Source organism: Coturnix japonica, chromosome 1 (genome assembly GCF_054131305.1).
Source record: "Coturnix japonica strain WE chromosome 1, WE-NBRP24, whole genome shotgun sequence".
In the NCBI taxonomy this organism is placed as follows: domain Eukaryota; kingdom Metazoa; phylum Chordata; class Aves; order Galliformes; family Phasianidae; genus Coturnix; species Coturnix japonica.
This window is the reverse complement of record NC_140663.1, coordinates 147638128-147661497: the sequence shown is the minus strand read 5'-3', so window position 1 is coordinate 147661497 and position 23370 is coordinate 147638128.

Genomic DNA, 23370 nt, shown 5'->3' with positions numbered 1-23370 from the left:
GGAATATCCCTGTGGCCAGCTTCTGAGAGCACAGCTTCAATATCTATATCTTGAATTATATTTATTTTTATTTATTTTTTTTGCATGTAGCAGTTTAAAAACCCCTTTTGGCATTCAGTATTTAATTTCTCTAGAGATACTCCGCTTTCTGTAATCAAGACAGTTCTCTTTACTTTGATCATCTAAAAAGAATGAATTCCTTAATATTTTTACTATGTGGATTCATTCTCCAATATCATTTTAATTCACATTTCTTCCTTCACTCCAGTCTTTAAGGTAATTTTATTTCTAGATGTACTTCTTGCCCAGCTTATCAGCTAGAGCAGAGTTTTTGATTCATTCTGTCAAATGAAGATATCTCTCCAAACATTTTCTAATGATTATTTATAAGTAGTGCCATGTGAACTGTAAACAACTAATACATGCGTGGGTAATTATTGCCCATTTCATATGAAATATGAAGAGTAAGCATCATTAATTTGCTATGCATCAGAATGTTTTAAAAGCAGGATACCTACTTAATCTTTTTTTGTTTTTGTTTTTGTTTTTGTTTTTGTTCTTTTTTATGGATAGCACCATCTAAGCTTCTCAGCACTACATTTAGTTCTACTATTTTAGAGAATAAGTCATTCAGTACTACATACACTGTGCATAAGATGGTCATAATATAATATATATATATATATTTACACTTTTAACTTCTGTAGTCCTAGTCTGCAAGAAGATGCTCTTCTGCTTTTCCAAGAACCTATCGATATTGAGACTATATTGTTTCAAAAGAGTCAACAAGCTCCCCAAAATAGTATGTAGAAAAGAACAGAGGAAGACCAAAACAAGCAAATAATTAAACAACAACAACAAGATAGAAAACAACATCACTGACGGAAAGAAAATCTACAATTCACTTCAACTTTGTGAACAATTACAAAAAAAAATCACTGTTTTGGAGGTTATTTTGGAAGACTTTAAAAAAGCTTGACTGTATATAGAGTTCTTCGGAGGAAGCTTCTCTCAAAAGACCTACTCTTTTTATTCATGTTTTAAAACTTATAGCAAAGAAGCTGATAGAATCAACTTCTGCCATTCTTGAAGGAATGAGAAATACTATTTTGTTTTTAAGAAACATTCTCTGTTTTCAAACTATTGTAAAATTTTTACTGTTTTATTTTTCCACCATCTTTCAATTTCACAAAACATATTTTATCTTCAACAGTAAACCCAGATTTCTGTGTAGCTGGAATCACATAAAGGTCCAAGGATTCTGCCATTTCTATACCATGTTCAAAAAGAAATTCATCAAAGTCAAGGTAATAAGGCTCGAAGTACAAGCATTTCAAAGATATGGTTTGCTTACTCAGTTCAGTAGGCAGATGGAAAATGGTGTGGACAAGAGTTCAGAAGAATTTGCAATTTTAGAATGTTCAGAATTGACCTATCTCTGCTCTACCACAAGTAAAGAAAATGAGCCAGTCTTCAGAAAGTGCCTTTGTACTTTATACTTGAAAGAAAACACGTACCAGCTTTCTTATTTTGCACAAATATTTGCCATTTAGACTAATTTATCATCTTGTTTCTCCATTTCAGGAACACTGTTGTATGGATGAAGTTATCATCATTCGGGGCTTTTGTAAGCTTCAATCTATTTTCCATGTCTAGTTCTCTAGTATGTAAAGAGTCAAAGTGAACCATACCATTTATGATCATATACCACACCAATATTCAACCTTATCAATAAAGTTACGTAGGAGAAAACATCAATATCTTTGTTTGCCTACAGCATACTGTCTTCCTTTGTGAAAGTAAGATATAGGGATGTTAACTTTTGGAAAAAAATCTTATATGATCAGATAAACATTCTTAATATATTATAAATAATAATAAATGACTTTCCACTAGATGGCCAGATATATTTCAGTCTCTGAGTTCTACAGTGCTTTAAAAACCATTTAACTTTTTGACTTCTGGTTTATGAAAATGTTGAGATATTTCAGTGAATCACAGCCTTGTATTCATATGGTTCATATTTCAAATACTGCATTCCTGGATTTCTGAGCATTAAAAAGGTACAGAAACAATAATTAAGCAAATAAATATAATTTAAGTATTGACCTCATAGCTGTCATTTTATTAGCTTGCAAATGTGTGACTCCATCTTTTTTTTTTTTTTTTTTTTTCCTTAATTTTTTTTTAATTAATTTATTTGTTTGGAAAATATCCGCTTTGTAGATTCCACTGAACAATGAAATCCAGTGCCATTGACCATGTCTGGAATGCAAAGCAGACAGTAATGTAAAAATCCCTATATGAAAGAGAGAATAGGTAAGAGAATATTTAGAATATTTACCTTTTTGTTCCAAAATATGCTAAAGCAAATAGCTTGGGGAAGGGATAAGTGGACATCAGAAGAAAAGAATTTGTGAATAACCTACAGCAGGTGATATCATAAAGGTCATCAATCCATCATAGATGTCTTTATTTAAGAACCCAATTTAGCTGCAGGAAAAGCATTCTCTGCTTCACCTCTCCAACTCTAATTCCACAGATTTTGCTAAAGAGTTATTAGTTTTGTTTGTTTGTTTGTTTGTTTAAATCCTCTAAAACTTCTGTTTTAAGAAGCTGTTGGAGAAAACATCCTGGTTTAGACAGACCTTTCATTAGTTCTGCTACGACTCAACTCACACTCCACCTTCTCTGTCCTACTGAGTCACATTTTTAATCTGCTTAAGATACATCCAAATGTTAAGTAAAATGTTTATAATGAAGATGTTTTCCTCATATAAATTCAAACTTTAAAAATCTGTTATGCTAGATAATACCGTTGATCTTTTGTTAGAAATGACAACAGTGGTACTTTTCACTTTCTGAGATATCTGATAAAGGTTGTTTTTCTCTCTTTTTTATTTTTATTTTTTCTGTTTTCTTTTTCTTTTCTTTTCTTTTCTTTTCTTTTCTTTTCTTTTCTTTTTTTTTTCTTCTTTTTTTTTTTTTTTTCCCAAGCAAAGCTGTAGGCATTGTAGTTGGTATTCAATAATGTATTATTCTGAAGTAAGTAGAAATCAGGTGTTAAAAAACACAGAAAGGATGAGAGAATTACAAATACCTCAGTTAACTTGTAGTCCAATATTTCCATTTGTCCAGAAGGGCTATATGCTCCACAAATTGTTCTTAGTAGATTTGTTTACAAAATAAACTTTCACTAAGTTGGAATAAACATATCAGAATTCAGCTCTAAATGTTTTGATCATTTTTGATATAGAAGGGCATTCATTGTTGCAGGGTTACATTGAGTCATACGTTGGAATAAAATGTCAGAGCTGTACATGTGTATTTATAGACATTTTTATCCAGGTTGACAGTATTTTTCATGTATTCTGTCTTCTTGTAAATTCTTTCTGGTAATATTAATGTAAGTGTCTGGTGTTTATTTTTACCTCTTGCCATACATGTTGTCATCTGTCTACATTGTTCATGTTCTAAACAGAGAAGGAAATGAATGCAAAGAATATAAATCAAATCTGAAACAATGGACACAGAAACAAAAGTGAGAAAGAATCCTTCACTGTTTCTTATCTTCAAACAATAAATTATCAGATTTTCTCCCCCCTCATTAACTGAGATTATTGGCAGTATTTTGTTGCCAGTGGGAAAGAATTTAGGCTCAAAGATGGAAAGTAAAAACATTTCACCATGACCCAGGGGCCATATCAATCTGAATAAAGAATCAGATAAATAATGCAAAACACATAAACTGGGCATTTTTATTAACCACATTTAAGTATTCCTTGATCATGATCTCTGACTCCTGTTTTCAAAACAACATGTGAAATTGACTGGGAGCAAAGCTAAAGCCATCTCCTTGAACATACACTACTGTCTGTGATCATGAAATACATTAGCAAACGTCCTAGTAATGTGAAAACCTGAATGCCCTTTAGTCTCTGAATTGCTATGGGATATGTGACGATCACAGTAAACTAAAGAAATTACTGTTTGAATGCTGGATGGAATAAAGCAAAGATACAAATTATTTTGGTAAAAGTCTGGATTTCCTTAAAGTGACTAGTCAGGACTTAATTGCTGTGTTTGAACTTCTATTTTCTCATTAGTGAGTAGTGAAAATGGCTTAGTATCTCAAATGTTTCTTAGTGGTTGGCCCTGTGGTTCTTGCTGTTGGAAGATCTGTGCCATGGGTTTTTTTTATTACTTTTTCTTTTTCTTTTTCTTTTTCTTTTTTTTTTTTTTTTACCCCCACTCCTTTCAGCGACTTACTGAGGGTGGACTCTATCCCTTCATCCAGATTGCTGATGAAGATATTGAACAAGACTGGACCCAACATAAACCCCTGCGGAACACCTCTAAATACAGGCTTCTAACCTGACTGTGCCACTGACAACCACCCTCTGAGCTCTGCAAGTTAACCAGTTGTTAATCCACCTCACCGTCAACTTGTCCATCCCACAGTTTCTAAGTTTCGTAACAAGGTTGTTGTGGGAGACAGTGTCAAACACCTTCTTGAATTCAACATCCACTTCTCCCCCTCCATCTACCCAGCCAGTGATGACATAGTAGAAGGCTATCAGGTTGGTCAAGCATGATTTTTCCTACGTGAATCCATACTGATTACTCCTCATAACCTTCTTCTCTTCCAATTGCTTGGAGATGGCATCCAGAACAAGATGTGCCATCACCTTTCTGGGAACAGAGATGAGGCTGACTGACCTGTAGTTTCCTAGGTCCTCCTTCTTGCCTTTTTTAAATTTTGGAGAGACATTGGCTACCCTCCAGTCTTCAGGCACCTCTCCCATTTACAGAGATCTTTCAAATATGAAAGAAAGAAAATGATTTAGTAATCATATCTGCCAATCATTTCATTCACATATGAGTGCATCGCACTGGGGCCAGTGGATTTGCATGTGCTGATTTTGGCTAGATACTCTGACCAGATCCTCTTCAACTAACAGGAAGTCTTTCTTTCACCATACACTCTCTTACCTTCAGGGTCTGGAATTCCTGAAGGTTAGTCTTACTTTTAAAGCCTGAAGAAAAACAAGAATTCAGAATCTCCACCTCCTCTGTGTCTCCTGCTACTGAGGAACTCACCTTGTTAGTAGGGGACTCACATCTTCTCCTGTCTTCCCTTTACTGTTGACATACTTTAAAAGAACCTTCCTTGTTATCCTTTATTTCTTTGCAAGTTTTAATTCCAAGAGGGCCTTAGTCTTCCTCATTTTATCTGTATAGGCCCTGAAAACATTCCTATATTCTTCTGAGGTAACAGATCCTTTACACAGACTTTCTTCTTTCCTTTTAGTTTATCCATGAGATCCTTGCTCATCCATGCAGGCCTCTTGCCACCTTTCCCCATTTTACACTTGGGATGCCCTGATATTGAGCTCAGAAGTAGTGTTAAAAGCATGAAGAGGATGATGATGTTATCACTCAATACCTCTGGCACCCCCCAGAATCTTCAAGTCATATCTACATTGTACAGTTTAGCACTGCAGTAATATCAGGTTTCTTTCAAAGTCAGTGAAAACAGGTAACTCCCCACTAAGAGAGAATCAAGCAAAGATTTGTACTCTTTCTGGAAGTATCTCTCTTTCCACTATCAATGATGGTGTGTTGTCAGTGACATTCCTAAAGTACCTTTTTTAGTTGTCAGAGCCATTAGTGCACAAGCACGCCATTATGGCCTTGGCCAACACCACATTGGAGCCCCAGCTCACAGGCATGGAATCTCATCCGAGATAATCTCAAGTCTAGGACCCCTTACTTACCTCTAAGTGTGCTTGTTTTTCATCTTGTGTCCTTAACTGTACTTTCCCGCTCTATAAGAAATCATGTTATCAAAGCCTTCAGGGTCACCAGTAAAGAAGAACAAAACAAAATAAAAAACAAAAACTAAAACAAAAAGAAATACAAGGAAGAGAAAATACAAACAAACAACAACAAAACAGTAAAAGAAGGAAATAGTGGAAAGGAAAGAAGGAAAAGAAAGAAAAACTCTTTTTCAGTTTTAGAATACTTCTGCCCTGATAATTTTATTTAGTTTTACAGGATGCACTTGAACTAATTTTTGCAAGATGTTTTTAATAGAGTTTTTAAACGTTGGAAAGAACACATTAACAATACTACTTAATCGAGGCTATAAAAATTGCAGAGTCAGAACAGAAGCAAGGAAACTCAAAGAATGGTGCCCTGAATTATTAAAGAGAATAGAAGAAGGAAGGAAGGTTAAATTGTATCATAACCAGGTCATTGTGCTAATCACGATTTAAATTCCATGTAACACTACCCCCTGCTTTATTTGTCTGGTAATTGTTTCTGTTTGTGCCATGGACAGAACAATAATGCCTATCTAGAAATGTGATCAGTCTAGAATTGATACTAACTACTTGCTGTCCACACAATTAAATAATTAAATGTAATTTCAGATACTCCAGTTTCCAGAAGGGTTTTGTCAGAGGTAAGACAATATAACAAAGGAAAGCAAGGAAATTTCCTTCCTTTCCCTAGAGCATTACTAGTCAAAAATGGCTTAATTTTTCTCTTCATTTGGTGTACCTTTATCAGAAAAATAGTATTCAACTATTTGTGTATCATTTTTGCTCTAAAAATAGTATGGGGATTTCTTTATAAAAAGCATTCTGTCTTTTTATATATACCACAAGCATGCAATAATTAGACACACATAGGGATTGGTCCTGGTGTAATCTGCAGGTGTTAAAAGAAAAGCTGAAGAGCTGCTCAGTGCTTGAATTACCAAGTAAATTATAGTGAGCAATACTTCTCAGTCTCAAGTTGTGCATTTTATTTTCTGTTAGAGATACGAATACAATATTCTTGCAAAAATGTTGACGTGGGGAGAAAAAAGAGCACTGTATTAGTTATCATTCCTATCTATACAACAAGTATTGATGTAAATGGTAATGATCATTCAGTTGGAAGAACACCTTACTCACTACATCATTATTAGCTGTATAATGCATTACTCACAACTTCATTGCCCCTTTGTGATCCAGGACAAGATAATGTGATGTAGTATCTTCTGTAGTAACATTTGGTCCCATCAAGATATAATGCCTAGTTTCACAGAAATAAAATTTTGGAGCTCAGTGTTACCTGCATTCACACCGTATTTTTAAATATCATTTTAAAGACAAAAGAAATACCATATTAACACTGTTTGAAACTAAGTTTTGAAGAACACATGATACTTCTGCAGAACCGTACAGATGAATGTTTTGCTGCCCTGAGGCTTATCAGCAAATAAATCTCACTGCCTTTCTGGGTCTAGAAATAGTATCATGTTGCATTATATAGGGAAGAAATCAGTAATTTATGCAGAACACTTCAAATAATTCTTATCAAAAATAGGAGTACAATTAAATTACCTCATCCTCTTCTATTTTAAATTTTAAGGTATGTTTTCTTTTTTTAAAATATTATTTATTATCATATTACTTCTAGTCAGAAAACTAATTTTTAAGATGAATTTATATGTATATCATTCTCATTGTACAACTTCTTAATAGAGAGTTTCATGATTTCAAAATTATAAGAACATTGAGCCATACATTGTAAACCAGAGACAAAAATCATTTCAGCAAGTGGTACTCACAAGCAAAGTGTATTCCTGGCCACAGTGACTTCCCAGTGGGTATTTTTTTTCAGTCTGTTTGTCTGTTTGTTTAAAGCTAGTAAGAAATCTGTGCCTATATTGATTCAAATAAGTCACAGAGCTGTTGGGCAACTGGAAAAGTTTCAATAAAGTGATTTTGTTCCCATTAAAAGCCATTTCCTAGAACTGGTTAGAATTTCTGGTAAGAAAAAGCGAACAAGTGAAATCCCCAAGGAACAAGTGATCTGGTAGGAAGAATATTTATCTGAGATGTAGAAGACCTAGATAAGATCCTATATATAGCTGTATGAGGGATTTAATATTTACTTCACATTCCCTGTGTATTCACAGGCAGTACCGTGTATCCTTGCTATCTAGGAATTTTGCTGAAATCCAAAAGCTTTAATGAACTGGGAAAATGATCTTCTATCCAGTTCTTCATGGGATGATTGCAGATGAATATTTTCATAGAATCAAGAATGTCAGTAGACAGCATTTTGTGATTTTAATTCTTAAAATAGATATGAAAAATTAGATCAGATTAAGTGAAACTTCTACTGAAACTGATGATGCAGTGTACATCACATATTTAATATTCATGTCGTACCCTCAGAAAGGACAAGAGAAATTCTGTTTCATAATAGAAGTGCAAGCTGAACTTTGGAATGGAAGCCATATGTTCCTGAAATCCTACGACTTGGGTGAGATATGCTGTTTTCATAAGTTCATATTTCTGTAATCAAAATAAATTTGTTTTGGTTTCAGGCAGCTGCACTATACTCCATCACTGTAATGAGGTCATGGTTGAACTTAATTAATTCTACATGGATATACTGTTTCCTTTTTAACTTCTGGTTGTACCAGTGAGTGCAAATAACATTGATGGATGGTGGCTGCAAACTTTTGAAATGAGCCAGGCGGTAAAGTTCAGTTGTAAATTGATCTGTTAAAGAGCAATTTCATTTTTAATTTTTAGACTAGTAGCAAGCTTTCCAGGGGGAAAAGAAGAAGAAAAAATAATAATAAACAAAACAAAAAATACAAATAAAATCTTCATTGAATAGCCCTAGGGTAAAACTTGAAAGGTGAAAAACGTACCTGAATTTCTGAAGAGTTCTGGACCCCTGCAGACAACATAATTCATCCTATAAAAGATTTTATGGGAATGAAATGTATTTATGTTTCTTTGTTCAATATAAGGTTGTCAAATTGTGTTAGTTTAATTAAAGTCAATAGGAAGATAGCTTTTAAAAGAGTATCTCATATACTTTGTCCTTCTCTGTCATTTGTGAAACATTTAAAAACAACAACAAAGTTGAAAATTTGATCCTATTCCAGAATCTTATTTTCACTTGTAAAATAATCATCTTTTCTTCTCTATGGCTTTCAACAATCAGTGAGTTATGGCAGGCAAGAATTTTTGTTTTGTTTAATAGTAGACCAACACATTGTTTAAAATTCAAATTCATAAATGGCTGAGAGTTAATTTTCTCAGTCTACTAATCCTGGCTGCATAAGCATTCAGCTTGAAGCAGAGGAATAGAAATGAACAGACTTTAAATTAAAGATTTTGGTAGCAATTGGAGATATGGATTCTAGGACTTTGATATGGATGAGGGAACTGAGCATAGCTTTCTAATTTCTAGGCAACTTCCTTAATTATCACAATAGACCTTTCTTTTCACCTTCTCTCTCCCTTCCCAAGCTTCTCCAAAAACCTGAAAACCTTTTTTTAACAGATTTGTTTCATAGTGAGGGAAAAATGGATACTGTATGTTGTTCTCATTACACATACAAAATTTCCGTTTGGAGCTCCCACTGAGTTTAGGTGAGGGTGAATAACCTTCAGTTCTATATGCATTGTTTCTGTTTCTATTCAAATGAAGAAAAATACAGTTCAAATCCTTTTGACTGAATTTAGACAACTTCAGGTATCACAAAATAAAACAAGCTCTGAATTATTTTCTTTGGTTTACACAACTGTTTTTCACGAAAAACATACTTTTGGTATGAAAATAAGTGGGCTTAATCTTTCCTTTAGTCTGAAATTTAGCAAAGGATGCTATTGAAAAAGTGGCACATATCTTAGAAACATAGAATTGTTAGATTCTTACATGTCATATGATCCAATATCCCTTCCACAAACAGGGACACCTACTGCTAGAACAGGTCACTCAGAGCCCTGTCCAGCTTGACCTTTAATGTCTCCAACAATGGGTCATCCACCGCCTCTCTGGGCAAACTCCATATATCTGGGGTATTTGTACTGAGGAAAAAAGCTTCCAGAGCAAACACCCTAACCATTTCAGTATTACATGGGAAGTTTCTACTAACTTCACCACCATGTCAGAAAGAATTTTTTTCTATTTTTATTTTTTTTTAATCTAAAGGAAGATTTCAGAATTCCAAAAAAAATTTAAAGAGTGGAAGACTTTATGAAGATTTGGACTTGGAGCACATACATTTTCTACTGTGGTAGCTAATGAATTAATGAAAAATTTTAATAAATCAAGAGTCGCTCAGTTAATTTCTTAAAAGGCAAATGATTACACAACAGAGCTACTTTCCACACTGAAGAAGATTATGAGTCTCAGAAACTACGGTTGGACCTTTAGTGCTTCTCTACTTATTTTTCTCTCACACAGTATTATACTGGTTCTTATGAACAGCTCTTGGGCATGGAACATTTGGTGAATTATTTTACAATATTTCTAGATAGACTACGGGATTTCTTCTTACTGTTTCTTCATTTTGTGTGAGATTTGCCTTACTTGACATAAAAGCTGTCTTTTACAATGGAAGGTACCAGGCTTTTATTAACTCATGTTCTTTTATTCTATTCATTTAATCTTCTTTTCATTAATGCTTTCATTATTTCTTCCTTAAAAAAAATAAAAATAAAAAATCATTAGTATTCAGATCTGTATTAATACAACTATAAATATTTTCCTGTGTTTAACCTTCCACAAAGAAATAACCTAATTTGATATAAAAAACAGCAACAAATTAAGAACTTCTACTGTCATTAGACAAAAGAACATACAGACAAGCAGAGAAAGAGCCTAATGATTACTGTTCTTACCTGGAAGATAAGACATATCAACTCTACTTAATTTTTAGTATTTTATTCAAAGCACAACAGCAGTAAAAGTGATTAAAAACATCCAGCTACTATAAAAAAAAAGTAGTAGGTTTTTTTTTGCTGTGGGTTTTTTTTAGATATGAATTTAAATAATTTATTGCTGTCACGGGTTACTTAGATTTACCTATGCCCGTGACAGGGGAAGCCACCCCGTGGGCCCCCCTCCCGGGGCCCGGAAAGGAGGAGGAAAAAGGGAGTGGGATAAAACAGCGACAATCTAAGGAGGAAAAACTTATTTTACTAAATATGATACCGAAATACAAGATAACACAATATAATATAATTGAGGCTAACAAATTGAACGAAACAGAGAGAGAGAGTCCCCGAAAACCGAGAGGCCTACTGTGAACTCTAGGCGACACGGCTGGAACACTTCCCACTCTCCGAGAAGTTCGAGAGAAGAAGGAGGGCACTCCAGCCTGGAAACGAGATTATACAGCGTCCTGGTCCCGTGACTTATCATTAACCATGTTGTTCTATGGGATATGTAGTCTTCTTCTGTGGACTGCACATTCAATAGAAGTATCCATACTTTACATGATGTTATGATGTGGAATACTGATACTGATAGCAAAATTACAAAACCATGACAATTGCAAAGAAGGAATATAAGTATAGATCTCCCACAGAGACAGAGAAATAGAAATAGAACAAGATAAATAATGATAACAATTTTCCAACAATATCTTGTGGATTAACTGCATTTATGTTAACTTTTGATCTTTTCCAAAAAGACTTTCTTTCTTTTGGTGTCTGGATAGGGAGCTAGCAGATATGGTTTAGTGGTTTTTCTGTAGGTAGGGTAAAGGGAGGACGGTTGGACTAGATGATCTTGTAGGTCTTTTCCATCTTTGTGATTCTATGATTCTATGTTTCCTAGCAAGCATGTGACTACAGATAAACACTGTGTCTAGATATCTTTCACAAATGAGTTTATTGTTTAAGTGAAAAGAAAGCTACTTTAATTAAAAAAAATGTTATTAAAAACTACTGAAACTCTATATTCATAAGCTTTTATTGTTACAGAATCTAGGATTTGTGGAACAGCAGAGATTGGAAAAGACCTTGGAGTTCATCTGGCCCAAAACTCTTTCTTAAGCAGGGATATATAGAGTCACAGACATGGAACCATGCCCAGAGGGTTTTTGTATATCTCCATGCATGGTGACTTCCCTACCTCTGTAGGCAACTTCTGTGGTTCCACTGAACAGTCAAACTTATGATAAAAAATTGCTACTAGTGACAGTCTCACAAGAGCAATAGCTTGATACTACATCCAGTTATTCTGAGTTAGTTCTAGCCAGTTAAATAGTAATGATTCAGTTGCTCTGTTTAGTGTACGCCTCTTAACAGCAGTCTTCTGACCAGTAATTACTAAGGTCCCACAGGACTTTAAATGCTATCAAATGCCCAGTTTGATAGCAGCCAAGTAGAAGCTTTATTTACAATGACTCCTTTCCCAGTCCCCCTTTCCCCAGAGCAAACCCTGTACAGAGTGTGACCATCTAAATGATGGGGGTCGGAATCCTTTCTCTAATCTCTTTCTGTTTTTCTTTTTCCTTTTTTTTTTTTGTTTTTGGTTTGTTTTTTTTGTTTTTTTGTTTTTGTTTTTGTTTTTGTTTGTTTGTTTGTTTGAGGTTCTTCCAAGAATTTCTAAAAGGAACTCACTTTGTTCAGAAAATGCTATGGGAGTGCTGGTCAATAATAGGGGGCTCACTTGTACTAAAGACAAAAGCAAGGTTAATGTAATACTTTAATGCAGAGTTGAAATGCGTGTCTCTCATTTAGGATTCATGTTGTATCATTTTCACATGCGTCACACATACATATGCATGAACAACTACATATACATAAATATTAATGTTCACTATACCCCACTCTATTGTATTTTCCACTGTCTAACTGGTGTAGGAGAAGAAAGAAAAAGAACATTTTCCTGAGAGAAGTAATACATTGGATACACTGATAATGGGTGAAAAGATATTAATACCTTTGTAATTGACTTGTAATTGTTTGTTCTATATATAGAGACTCGTTATGGGCAAAATTTACTTCACATATTTAGAAAAAAAAAAAGTCGTTCTTTTTCTGTCTCATCCAAAGGAACATTTTTCATATTGCTGCTGTTATTTGAATATTGATCTTTAATGTTGATCTGTTTACATTAATCAAATTCTAAAATTGACCCTTTCCCAATGAGTGTAAAAATACGCTGATGGGGAAAACTTTATTTTCAGTATAAGAACATTTCTGCTTTTATTTATGTACTTAGTAATTACAGTAATAGAGAAATATCTAGTTAGTAAATATAAGAATGAGTTAAGATTTAAAAAAAAAAACACACACACTTTTTAAAAAAATCAATACGATTTTATTGTTATTTTTACAATTCAGAGTTCATATTAAACACTATTAAAAGCCTTCTACCTCTAAGCCTTCTTCTAACTTCTAATCTAATTCTATACATTTAATTTATAGAATTAGAATTAATTAATATAGAATTAATCTATAGAATTTATCTAATTCTATAGATCTGTGAGATATACTGTTTTAGGTTTAATTTTACTAAACATGATTAGGCTTAATTTAACATATAATCTGTTAGTTTGGATTAATCTGATCAAACACAGACATTCGGATGTAATCTAATGCTTGATGGCAATAGAGGAAAAAACTACTCAGTTAGTGCACTTATTTTTACTGCCTCTTCATTCTTACTAATTCAGCTCTTTCTAGTATAGTTATAAAATTAAATTAAAATTTAATAAGATTTTAGTGGAAAATACCCACATATATTTAAACCAGAACTTTGTCTTTACTCAGAAATGAGTATTTCATATTTAATACTTGCAACAAGAATGTACGGTAAATATTTCACATGTATATGCCCATATATGTAAGTGTAAAAATTAACAAAAAATCTGAACCTTGCCTGTGAGACTTTATCTTTCTCCATTCTTATCTTGCACTTGCAGTATTTGCACCATAAATAGTTTTACAACTGTTTTCAGTTCATTCATTAAAAATACTAAACAAAATGAAAAATCTTACCCACAAAGTTTTTTTGTAGAGAATTTTCATTAAATCATATTTTTTCTACTGAGAACTTATTAGTAGCATCTGTTCAGCAACTTTAGAAATGTCTAAAATTGATAACTTGTAATTTGACTTAAACACAAATATCCTATATCAGATTGACTGTTACACCTTGAGATTACAAAACTTGTAATTTAATCAAGGAGTTAATTCAAGCTTGCTTCACAAGATGAGTTTTCTGCAGTATCTTTTTTTTTTTGCTGCCATTAATTGCTATATATTGTTCTTAAATTCATGACAATCTTAGTTCTAAATCAGTGTTTTTCTTTATTTTGTATTTTATAGATATTGGACATGCAGGTATTTTGGTCATCCTATTTAGCCTTGTTGAATACCATCAGTATACACGTAGTTAATCAGCAATTTAAGCAAATTCTCCATCAGCACTACTCTTTTAGTTGTAAATTTCTTTCTAGTGCAACAACCTGTTCTACTGTTAATAGCTACATCAAATTCCTCCCAAATTCTTGCTATTTTTTCATATTTTTATTTTTATGTTATTTTTTTTCCTCCTTTTATTTTTCCCTTTTAGTGAGGAGGGCATCTAATTCTTAAAGGCTCCCATAGCTACTTTAGGAAGTAATTATGTGCCCAGAGCCCAAGGAAATTTAGCCTAGTGCATGAGTTTGATTCTTAAGGGATGTGTTCAAATGGATCTTACAATTTACGTTATTACCTTTAATGCCTTACAGATAGAAGTTTTTACTATGTTCGTCTTTCTATTTTTTAGTTTTCCAAAGCTGATGAAAAGTGAACAAAACCCATAAAACTTTTACAAAGTTTTCAATTTTACAGTAGCTTATTTTCAACCATTACCTGAAAACAGCTTGTAAAAATTGCATGTCTTGTGAAGATAGATTTCATACATCTTTTTTTTTTTTTTTTTTTTTTTTTTTTCCCCACTCAGGTCATCTTGTAGAACACCCAATTCAAAAGTACACTAAGTTCAAGTAAATTATTTCTAAATAGCCTTTACTTTCAAAGTAAAGAGGATCATGTGAATTTGCCTATGACCTTCTGATACTTGCTGAAGAGGTAATGATGTTCTAAGATATTGTGTTCTATTTGACATCAGTAGCATTAAAAAACCTTATTAGTACTCTGTATTTTTATTAGGCTAGAAGGTTTTTTTTATTTTTTTTTTCACTCCAGCACATTTTCACATACTGTTTTTATCATGCTGGTTTCTCATCACATGGGCAACTTCCAGCAAGCAATTCCATATGTAGCTTTCAACAAACTATTACCTGCAGACTAGTGAAGACAGAGTAGGAAGGAGATTCATTTCACTCCCTCTATGTATGTTGTATTTAAGTCTTTTTTTTTTTTTTTTTTTAAAGTATTTTTTTACAATCATTTTTTACAAACAAACAACAAAGACAGGTAAAAGTCAGGTCTTTAAAATGCATGTATTCCAATAAATTCAAAGAAATTTTCATCCACACTTACTATATTAAAGTAAAACACAAATGCAAAAACAAACCTTCCACATTAAGAAGAGGATTTTGTGTTAAGTCATATGAAGGTTCTATGTACTGTAATTTGTGAAGGAAAAAATGATAACCGTTCTAGTATAGGTGCTAGATTCATTCTATGTAATTTGTGGTATTTCACTGGGGTGTTTTTGTAGGAATCCTGCTTACTGCATTTCTGGAGTGAATTAGGAGTAATGTGAAAACTGTCATAAACCATATAAAATCTTAATAAGAAGGATACTTCTGGTGTTCCCTGACTGGAGAAGAAATCTTAGATGTAGCTACTCCTTAACTTGTTTATATAAATGCCTGAAGATTAAATTGGATGAACATGAGCTAGGAATGAATTGTAAACTGATATTTCTGGATGTTTATGAAATGTAAAACTCAGTCTTGACAAGTGTTAAATTTCATTTTATTTTGAGTTAAAATTTAAAATAAGTATTAAGTGTTCAAAATATTGTTCATTAAGATATTTGTACTATATGCTAGAACAATTATTGTTTTAAATATACCGATTCAGATTTAACATCAGGGATAATAAAAAATGTAATATACTTCAGCATTTTGTTTTTTATGTCCTCAGAGCAGTTATAGTGGGGATGGACAATAATAACCCATTTGATTTTTGCATACAAAATGATCATAGAATCACCAGTGTTGGAAAAGACTTACAAGATCATCCAGTCCAACCTATCATCATCAAAATTTCCCCACAAAAATATGTCCCTCAGTACATATTCTGTACATTTCTTGAATCCCTCCAAGTACAGCGATAGAACCACCCTGGACAGCCAGTTCTAGTGCCTGACCACTCTTTCAGAGAAGATATTTTTCCTAATATCCAAACAGAACCTCCCATGGCACAACTTGAGGCCATTCATTTCAGTCCTATTGCAAGTTACCTGGGAGAAGAAGCTGATCCCCATCTCTCCACAATTTCCTTTCAGGTAGTCATAGAGAGCTACAGGGTCTCCCCTCCATCTCCTCCAGACTAAACAATCCTCATTCCCTCAGCTTCTCCTCACAAGGCTTGTGTTCCAGACATCTTACCAGCTTTGTTGCCCTCTCTGGACATGACTCAGGACCACATTGTCTTTCTTTGTTACGAGGTCTCCAAAAATGAACACAGTACTCAAGGTCACACCAGTGCTGAGTACAGGAAGATGATCCTGTCCTGCTCCTGCTGGCAACATTATTTCTGTTGCAAGCCAGAATGCTATTGGCCTTCCTGGCCACCTGAGCACACTACTGGCTCATCTTCAGCTGAGTGTTGACCAACACTCTCAGGTCTATTTCTTCCACACAGTCTTCCACTGTTAGAATAGTTTAATATAAACAAATACACACTTATACACAGACGATGTGAGTTCCTGAGTACGTACAGCTAAAGGTACTGAATTGTTTTCCTTACAAAAACACAGTGATAACCATTCTTGAGGAGATTAATATATTAGTTATTTTGAACAGTTGACTATTCAAAACTACTATTTTTCCTGCCTACTTGCTTGCTTTACTGCATTTTCAGATTTTCACATATTTACAATTTAGATGCATAAGCTCATGCATGATATTTCTGAAAACTCAATTCAAAATCAAAGAAAAGCCAATTAAAGGTGAGCATTCTTGTTCTTTTAATTCAGCTTAAGTTAGACAACAAGACAACTGTGTGACCTTTGCTTTTATCTTATGATTTATAAAGAGGGAAAAACAAAAGAAAATAAAATTCTAAACATGTAGAGGACTTTTAGATAGATATACAAGGGAGATAATGGAATATATTTGAATAGAAAACATCAATGGGAGCTACCCTATACTAACAGAGGACTTTATTAAAACCCTCTTCTTACTCCTGAAATGAAATATTTATCCTCTTTATAAATATGAAAATGCGGGTTATCTTATCATTTTGCATTTAAAGAAAGTGAGCACCAAAGCATGTTTGGTATTTGTGCTTCATTGGGGGAAAAAAAAAATAAAATAATAATAATAATAAAAATCGTTTACAGCATTCTCCATTCTTGGGGAAACATTATGTCACAGTATCAGCTTTTATTTTGGCTGAGAAGATACAAATGTTTCTAATAAGATCTTTTTGTCCTTAGTTAGCAAAAATGAATGCATCCAACATAATAACATTACAGAAAATCACCACGGAAAGAGATCCTGTTATCATAATGAAACAGACACTCCAGAGATATTCTACTCAAAGTCCTCATTTCTATGTACAACTCTGACCTGCTGAGAATGAGAATCAGTTTTTAATATATTTTGTGCTAGCACTTTGAGTTAGAAAATCCAGATGCTCTGTGACAAGCTCTCATACTTATAGGTTAAGAAAGGGGACTGTTAGCACAGCTGATTATACATTGTAAATCCAGTAGACACAGAATAATTCCTCATATCATTTCTGACTGCAGCTATTTGTTTCCCACATGCAATCTTTGTGAAGGATCCTTTCATTTTCATTGTGTTTTCTTATACTTGTTCTGCTTTGCTCTTTTCTATTTCAGTCTGTCCTCAAGTAAAACACATTCTGAAATGTAGTTCTGCTTTGTACCCAGATTGCCAGTCAGATGCTTTATAAATACATTCTTCATAAAATAGAGCCTTAGGCAGAGGAAGACCAACTTCTACCACAGAACTATCTACAGAATGCAATTTGAATGGGATTGCAGTAGGTATAATGAAAATGAGAATGAATTTAATGTGTCTACAAATCCTGAAATATAAGGAGACAAACAGCTCTGAGGAAGATCTACAATGAAAGGATTTCAGAAGCTCAAAGTTATCTCTTATTTATTTACTTATTTATTTATTAGCACCAGAAGCTTCAAATCTTGAAGGAAAGAGCACTAGAATTGGTTTTGAGTTCTCATTTCCATAACTAAAACTTTATGTGACCTATGTCAAATCACTTTAATACAGTCTTTATGTGATAGGTAAGTCTTTGTCATCTGCTTATATATAAACCATGAGGTAAAACGGGTGTGAGCCAGAACAGTAGCTAATTAGCCACCTTTTTTTTTTTTTTTTTTTTTTTTTTTTTCCTTTCTCTCTCTTTTCTTCTTTTCTATCTTTCTCTCTCCCTGTCCATGGCTGTTTAAAGACAAGCTTTAAAAGTGCTTGTAGCAGCAGTTGAAGAGCAAGAGTCCCATTCTAGTAGGCAATGCATACTGGCATCTCTTTAGTCTAGGAGGATTTTGACATTTGAGACCTTGATTTACATATGATAGCTCAGTACTGAAAAGAATAGAAAGTGTCCTTAACAAGTGATGCTTTTAGCATTCCCTCTGGACACACAGAGAACTCAGAAAGATGATATTTCTCATTTCCTCTGAGTCTCTGAGTGTGTTCTAACAAACATACAAACATTTCATCATATAAATGAGAGGTACATGTTTTGTTATATTCTACAGGAGTGACTTGCACTTAGGTAACATAAACGAAAAGAAAAGAAAGTATAAAGCCATGATAACATTTTAAACAGAGAAGCCCAAGTAGATGGAATTCCACAGCTTATTAAAAAAAAAAAAAAATAGAAAAAGAAAAAAAAAGTGTTTGAAAGACAAATCATGTGAACTTTAAGCACCTGCATTGAGAGGAAATGGCTTTCTCCTCAGCTCTGTGGCAGCTCTGATGCAGTCTGAGACACCAGTTTCTCTCCATGAATTATAGTGCTAGAGGAAGAGTCTAACACTGCAGTCTGTACCTAAATTCATGACCTAGATTTATATTCTTTTGCTGAAACATAGAAGTTAAATCTTAGCTTGAGTAAACTGTAAAGTCTGTGCCATGGTAAAAAATCCAGTGCTGATCAAGGACCTGAAATGCATGGAAGAAAAAAAGAAAAACAAAAAACTACTTCAGCTCTTCACTCACAGCAGAGGTCATGGATGGCTCTGTTAAAACCAACATAGTTAGCAGGTATTAATTTATTTAGGCTTCAGAACTTAACAGTTAGATATGTCTTTTTCTTTTTTTGTCTCTTTATTATCTAGGTTTTAAGTTCCTTCTTTAGTCCGTCAAGCTCTATTCAGCCAAGACTAGCAGTTTATATACTCAGTATGTATAGTAGTGGTATAAAAACATCAATCTATAATTTTCTTATGCTGTTTTAGGTGTTAACTTTGCACACTTGGCATTTATCTACCACATCAAAAAGGCACAAGTGTTCCTAATAGTCCTGTGAAGAAATTTGAGAAGGCCAAGTACTATCTGGAAAGATGGCACTTGACTTTTTCAGAACAACTACATCTTGAGTTGAATATCTACTTTACAGAAAGTTGAAGCACCTTCAAGATCTGTTGATGGTGTTGATGAGCCTTTCACAGACAATAATGGAAGCTCAAGCTCCCAGTTCACAGGTAGATAGCTGCCTGTAGATATTTCTGTGTAGTTGTGTAAACATGGAGCTGAATCTTATCAAAAATTCACTTCAACACATGCAAGAGTTGAGTGGACCCCTTCTAAAATATCCAGAGCATCCACAGTGGGTGGGCATTTATGACAGTCCTTTGGTGGAAAAGCTGCACTCTTCCAGACTGGCAGCTGGAGGCCAGATGGAACACCTTAAGGCATCTCAAGTGCCACAAGACGCTGACACACAGGTAGCGGAATCAAGCTGTCGCTGTCTTTGCTCCTATTCTGCAAAAAGCGTTCTTACCTCACTGACTTACTCTGAAGATTAACGTTTAGCTAAAAGTTGGAAGACAGAAAATAAGACAGAATAGATAGAACAGAACACTGAATTTTCCTTGCTAAGGCTGTAAGACGGAAAACAAAATCTAACTACATGCCTAGGATGCAAGAGATCTCAATTTGAACACAGTTTACATGTTCCATACAATGTATTTTACTTACATACTTAGTGCTTACTAGCAGCATTAGTTAGCAACAAGAAAAACTGCAGCTCTAACACTAACCATATATTTGTTTTCCCAGGCTGTGGAATGAATGACTGAATGCATCATAAATGATTCACTATTTCTTCATTCAAAATGTTTTCTAAGCATCTGTCCAAAGTACGCTGTCTCCAGAAATACTTAGGAGTTGAAATTTTGCATTTAAAATTCATTCTTGAGGAAACTAGAATGGAAATAGAGCTGAAAACACTGAAAGATTAGCACACAGCATGTTAGATGATGTGCACAGCCTATTAATCTGTACTGGAAAGAATTAAAGTGTTTTTCTTGTCTGTAATGTGAAAAACAGAGCTTTTTAACTTCACATTTGTTTGCAAATAAATTTTGTTTAATCTTTCTATATCGGAATACAGATGGCAGTCTTATCTTCTTATCTGCTGCTTCACTCTGGTGACTGAAAAAGAAATAGTAACACTGCATACATGGGTATTTTTACATATACTTTAACTAATAAAATTGTAAATTATGTCACATTACAAATTGTTTCATAGCTCTGAATTATCTGTTAAGAACTAATAAGACAGTGGCCTTCAAATGGTTCCTTCAGGATATTTCCCACACAATTAGAATAGAACATAAAGCCAAATCCTGCAACGTTTTTCTGCCCCAGTAATTATTACTCATATAAAAAAAAAATTGTAGGACGATTCCATGAGGGAAACTGAGGGGCTCGATACCTTTATTTCAATTTAAAATTTCACTAGACATCTCCTTTAAAATAAAATTATATTGGTAAGGGAGATGGATGTATTTATCTCCTCAAATCTCGACTCTTTATGAGAGTTGTCTAAATCAAAGTTTTGTATTTCAGCTAGCTGATACTTCACAATTAATAATTTTGCTTTGCATTTCATTGTACTTTACTTGAGTAAGAAGGGAAATACATAGAAATCAACGGCTGCAAGTAGCTGGTGACAAATGCAATACAGGAAAGGTAGCAGTCAGCTTTCTGCATGTCTCTGATAATACACCTGCACTGTGAAAGGAAACACTCCGTACGTTCATCTGGATTTCTTTGTGGCAGAGATGCTATTTATCTCTACTCATGACAAACCACAAGATAATTTTGTGATGCAGGTCACTGCTCCCTCATAGTTCTTTACTTTCAATCAGGGGGAGAAATTCTCATGGATTATTCTACTCACGTGTTTGAGTATTTTAATGAAACCTTCCCCAAATAGCAGCTGGGATAGAAAAATTACAATGAAATCCCAGTCAGCAACCATGGATCTGTCATCGCTTTCCTGGAGGCCAATTTTTGTTCTAACACTGTAGCCTCTCATCAGATATTTCATTAAGATCATGACAGATTTTATATTGTTCTCAATGGGCAATTTTGTTTGAACCTGGGTACTGAAAAAATAGACTTAAAAGGCCATAAGATTAATTATTTTCTGAGTTTTGACACAGGGAAAAGCAAAGTGCTCTAATTCCCTTTCCACATTTTCAGGTCCCATCCTTTATTGCTATTCAGCCAGGTGTTAGGTTAATTTTGCATCAAACAGTAACTTCAAAGAGTAAACGGGACTCCTAGATCTTTCAAATTAAAAAAAAAAAAAAAAGAAAAAAGAAAAAGAAAAAAAAAAAGCAACAGAAAATGAGAAGACTGAGCTGGTTTTCTCTGTCCACTGCCACTGGGCTGTCTGCCCATTTTCTTCTTTATTTTTTAAAATATATTTTTAATTTGTTAATTCTCATGAATTTGCATGGCAAGTTCAGGAGGCTTTGGCAATATAAAGTTTAGGACAATCTCATTTTTTCATTAAAATGAACTAAGAGCACCCACTTGCTGCAAGATTGTTCAATGGATATTATAAATGAATGAGACATTTATTTTTGTGCCAGCTCAGCTACCAGTGTCGACAAGATCTGCATCTATTTTGGCAAGTGTACTGCCACAATGTGGTAATAAAATAGGCCTTTTATACTTGAGTCTAATTTACTTTAGTTATACTCATTTATTTATTTATTTATTTACTTGTGTGAAAGGAAATTCTGTAAGGGATACTTTGGAAACAGCAAGGTCACAGAAATGTCTGCTGTATAGCTGTTATCAAGCATTTTTCCACTGAGAAGGAGTAAGTGCATTTTCTGGAAGAAGAAACAACAACAACAACAAAAAAAAAAACAAACAAAAACCCAGGTGCTATGAAGACTTCTGATTTTTTGAGCACAGTTAGGCTTCACATTGCATACTTACAGCTTGCTGTAGCCAGCTGTTTTTTTTTGTTTTTTTGTTTTTTTTTAAAACAAAACTCACTATGCATGCTTTACCACCACCTTCAGTGGCCATTTCCTACCTGAAGGCTGCTCACAGTAAGAAAGAAATATACTCTTACTCTTTGAAGTATTATTCTAGTTAAAGGCATTTTTACAAGCAGCGGTGCTAGTATGGCTGCAGGTGTGATTTCAAACTGGTTTTCTTTAAATGTGTGGAAAATTATGGAAGAAAAATGCTCTGCAAGCAGTACTTTGGTTTTTACAGGCTCATACAATTACATTTTATTACACATTAGTGACATGCCTGTTTCATTAATAACAAGTCTGTTTTTGTAAAAATGGAATGAAGAAATCCACCTAGTGTCATAGGAACACACGTTACAGGATCAGGTTTCACTGTATTTTGTAACTCATTGGTTTGTTCCTGTTTGTATCGTCCTGAGAAGATATTGGACTTCTAATTCGAATAATAAAAGAATAATGAAAGGAATCCTGTCCTTCTTTTATCAGTTACTTTATCTCCTTAATGAAGAAAAAATGCAGAAGATCCAGCTTCCCTCCCACAGAGTATATGTAATGCAGAAGCCAGGTCCATAGAATTAATTTCATCTTTCTTCCAAAATAATAAGCAGTGACTCTCTGTGAAAAATGAATTTCAGGAAAATGTAGCATTCTCATACATTCATAATATTAAAATAAATGAAAAAAGTGATTATCCACAAACCTTTGACAGGCTTGAATTATTTTTTTGTGAAACACAGCTAACAAGCTGTGCATAAACAGAAAACATTCTAAATTGAAAAAAGAAAGAATATCTATGGCAAAGTCTGAGCATTCTCTTAACACACATTCATAGACTAAGTAGAATCACCATCAATAAGAAGGTTTCAA